This window comes from Mandrillus leucophaeus, unplaced genomic scaffold, assembly GCF_000951045.1.
Source record: "Mandrillus leucophaeus isolate KB7577 unplaced genomic scaffold, Mleu.le_1.0 Scaffold1241, whole genome shotgun sequence".
Lineage (NCBI taxonomy): Eukaryota > Metazoa > Chordata > Mammalia > Primates > Cercopithecidae > Mandrillus > Mandrillus leucophaeus.
The window spans coordinates 405,083-409,844 of NW_012100777.1; positions in this window are offsets into that span (position 1 = coordinate 405,083).

Here is a 4,762-nt window from a genome sequence, read left to right on the forward strand (position 1 = left end):
GACCAGCCTGACTAACATGGAGAAACCCTGTCTCTACTAAACATACAAAATTAGCCGGGCGTAGTGGTGCATGCCTATAATCCCAACTACTCAGGAGACTGAGGCAGGAGAATTGCTTGAATCAGGGAGGCAGAGGTTGTGGTGAGCCGAGATCATGCCATTGCACTCCAGCCTGGACAACAAGAGCAAAAAACTCCATCTCAAAAATAAAAAATAAATTCAAAAAACAGATGTTAGCAAGGATGCAGAGAAAAGGGAATGTGTATGTGTCTCTGGAAATGTAGATTAGTACAACCCCTATGGAAAACAGTATAGAGATTTCTCAAAGAACTAAAAATAGAACTATCATTTGATCCAGAAATTTCACTACTGAGTATCTACCCAAAGAAAAGAAATCTATGTACCAAACAGATAGCTGCACTGGTATGCTTATCGCAGCACTATTTATAATAGCAATGATATGGAAAAAACTTAAGTGACCATGAACAGATTATTGGATAAAGAAATGTGGTATATATACACAATGGAATACTATTCAGTCATAGTAAAATGAAATCATGTCTTTTGCAGCAACATCAACAGAAATGGAGACCATTGTCTTAAGTGAAATAAGTCAGACATGGAAAAAAAAAATTACTTGTTCTTACTCATAAGTGGGATTTAAAAAATATGTACACATAAACATAGAAAGCATAATGATAAACATGCGAGTGTCAGAAGGATGAGGGGGTAAGAGGGGGATGTATGAAGAGAAATTATTTAATGGGCACAATGTATGTTATTCAGGTAATAAATACTCTACAAGCCCTGACTTGACTACCACACAATCTATTAATGTGAGAAAATTGCATTTGTTCCCCAGAAATTTACACAAATAAAAAAATACAACAGTAACTGATATCATGTGACTCTGTGTCCCCACCGAAATCTCACCTTAAATTGTAATAATCCCCACATGTCAAAGGTGGGACCAGGTGGAGGTAATTAAACATGGGGGCAGTTTCCCCTATGCTTTTCTGGTGATAATGAGTGAATATCATGAGATCTGATGGTTTTATAAGCATCTGACATTTCTCCTGCTTGCACTCACTCTCTCTTCTGCTGCCTTGTGAAGAAGGTGCCTACTTCCTCTTCAGCCATGATTGTAAGTTTCCTGTGGCCTCCCTAGCCACGTGGAACTGTGAGTCAATTAAACCTCTTTCCTTTATAAATTACCCAGTCTTGGGTAGTATCTTTATAGTTGTGTGAAAAGGGACTAATAGAGCAACCAAACCCTCCAAAATGCAGTTTTGAATTACCTAATAATTCAAAATAATTATTCTGATTATTGAATTTTAAACAAATACAGAAAAAACAAATCAATAATGTCTGACAGACAAATTACCAAAATGATAAATTTGATAGTTTGAAATTTAAAACAATGTAACAGATATTCTGGAGTAAGTAGTACAATAAATGAAAAAATGCAATAGACATCAACAGTAACAGAATTGCTCAGTTGGAAGAAAGAATATGTGAACTAAAAATGGTCATTCAAAAATACACGACCACAGAAGAAATAAATAATAAAAGGAAATGAAGAAGCCATCAGGAACATTTGGGGCTGCAGCAAAAGAACAAATATTTGAATTATAGAAATTCAAGAAGTAGAGTGAAACAAGTGGCCAGACAGATTCTTTAAAGACATAGAAAAAAACAAATTTGGTGAAAGATAAATATCCAGGTATAAAAAGGTCAAAAGTCCTCATTAGAGTCAATCCAAGCTAGTATATCAGTAGATATTATAATTAAACTGTTAAATATATAATACAAACAGAGAATCTTGAAAGCAGCAAGAAAAGAGCAAACCATATATGAGGGAGTTTCAACAAGACTAGCCTCAGACTTCTCAGCTGAAACTTACAGGCTAGGAGAGTGTGAGATGATATAGTCAAACTGCTGAAGAAAAAAATTACAACCAAGAATATTTTAACTGACAAACCTGTCCTTCAGAAAAGAAGGATAAATCAAGTCTTTCCCAGACAAAAAAAAAAAAAAAGGCTGAGGAAGTTCATTGCCGGCTGACCTGTCTTATAAAAAGTACTAAAGGGAGTTCTGAAAGCTGAAATAAAAGACCGCTAATTAGCAACATGAAACCACATTAAAGTAAAAAACTCAATGGTAAAAGTTAATTTGAGAATACTTTAATACCATGATGATGTTGTGTAAATCATTGTATCTTTACTTTGAAGGTTAAAAGATAAAACTATCATAAGAATAACATGTACAATAATTTTAAGGAAAACACAATACAGGAAGGTGTAAATTATTTTTAAAAATACAAAATGTGGGTAAGATGAAGCCAAAGTATTTTCCTTTATGTTATCAGAGCTAAGAGCTTATCAGCTTAAAATAGCCCACTATAACCATAAGATGCTGAATGTAAGCCTCATGGTAACCACAAAGCAAAAAAATAAGTAGATACAGAAAATATTAAAAGTAGGAAATGAAAGCATACCATTAGAGAAAACCATCTAATCAAAAAGGAATACATCAAGAGAGGAATGAAAGGAACAGATATCTACAAAACAAGCAGAAAACAATTTAAAAGGGCAGTAATCTTTCCTTGCCTATCAGTAATTACCTTAATGTAAGTGGATCAATATTTCCAATTAAAAGTTACAGAATGTCTCAATGGCCAAAAAAAAAAAAAAAAGGAGCAGATTATGTACTGCCTACAGTAAACTGACTTCACTTTTTAAGGACAGAAATAGACTGAAAGTGAAAAGATGAAAAGAGATATGCCCAGCAAATGGGAACTAAAAGAGACAAAAATCCTATACTTATATAAGATAAAATGGGCTCTAAGTCAAAAAATTTAAAAGAAATAGTTATATTTTCTTGATGAATTCACCCCTGTATTACCATATAATTACCGTGTTTTAAACTTTTTAAAAACTTTTTTAAAACAAGATCATTACATGGTAATATAGGGGTGAATTCATCAAGAAAATGTAACTATTGTAAATAAATGTGCATCCAACATTGGAGTGCCTAAATATATAAAGCAAATATTAATAGAACTGAAGGGATTGATAGACTGTCATACGATAATAGTAGGTGACTTCAATATCCCACTTTCAGCAATGGACAGATCATCCAGAAAGAAAGCCAATAAGGAGATATCTGATTTAAACTAAATTTCAGACCAAATGGACCTAACCGACATATACAGGTGATTCCATCCAACAACAACAGAAGAATCATTCTTCGCAAGCACACACAGAAGATTCTCCAGAATGGATCATGTTAGACCACAAAGCAAGTCTTAACAAATTGAAGAAGTTTGAAATTATATCAAGTATATTTTCTAACTACAGTAGTGTGGAATTAGAAATCATTTAAAAAGTATTTTAGAAAATTAACAAATACATGGAAATGAAACAGCATAATCCTGAACAACCAATGGATCAAAGAAGAATCAAAGAGAAATTCAAAAATATTTTATACAAATCAAAATGAAAACTTAACCTACCCAAACTTATGGAATGTAGCGGAAGTAGTCGTAAAAGAAAAGTTTCTAAAAATAAATGCCTACATCAAAAAAAGAAGAAACTTCTCAAATAATGTAATGTTTTTAACTCAAGAAACTAGAAAATCAAGAATAAACTAAGCCCAATGTTAATAGAAGAAGAAAATAATAAAAAGGCATCATGCTACCTAACTTCAAACTATACTACAGAGCTACAGTAACCAACAGTAACCAAAACAGTATAGTGTGGACATAAGAACAGACACATAGACCAATGGAACAGAATAGAGAACCAAGAAATAAGTTTGCAGACTTACAACTGTCTGATCTTTGACAAACCTGACGGAAACAAGCAATGGGGAAAGGATTCACTATTTAATAAATGGAGCTGGGATAACTGGCTCGCCATGTGCAGAGAATTGAAATTGGACCCCTTCCTTACACCATGTACAAAAATTAACTCTAGATGGATTAAAGACTTAAATGTAAAACACAAAATCATAAAAACCATGGAAGACAACTAGGCAATAGTATTCAGGACATAGGTATGTGTGAAGATTTCATGATGAAGATGCCAAAAGCAATTACGATAAAAGCAAAAGCTGACGAAAGGGATTTAATTAAACTAAAAACCTCATGCACAGCAAAAGAAACTATCAACAGAGTAAACAGCCTACAGAATGGGAGAAAATTTTAGCAAACTATGCATCTGACAAAGGTCTAATATCAAGCAACTATAGGGAACTTAAACAAATTTACAAGAAGAAAAGCCATTAAAAAGTGGGCAAGGACATGAACAGACACATCTCAAAAGAAGACATACATTTGGCCAACAAGCATATGAAGAAAAGCTCAACATCACTGATCATTAGAGAAATGCATATCAAAACCACAATGAGATACTGTCTCACACCAGTCAGAATGGTTATTATTAAAAAGTCAAAAAATAACAATTGCTGGTGAGGTTGTGCAGAAAAAGAATGCTTATACACTGTTGTGGGAATATAAATTAGTTCAACCATTGTGGAAGACAGTGTGACAATCTGTCAAAGACCTGAACCCTGAAATATGATTCGACCCAGCAATTCCGTTACTGAGTATGTTACCAAAACACCAGGGGTTCAGTCTCAGTTCTGCAGCTCGCTGCACAGAAAACCAATCATGGAAAAGCCAAGTATTGCCTAGGAAGAAAGCTTTAATCACATGCTGCAGCCGAGGAGATGTGAACTCAGTCTCAAATCCATCTCTTTG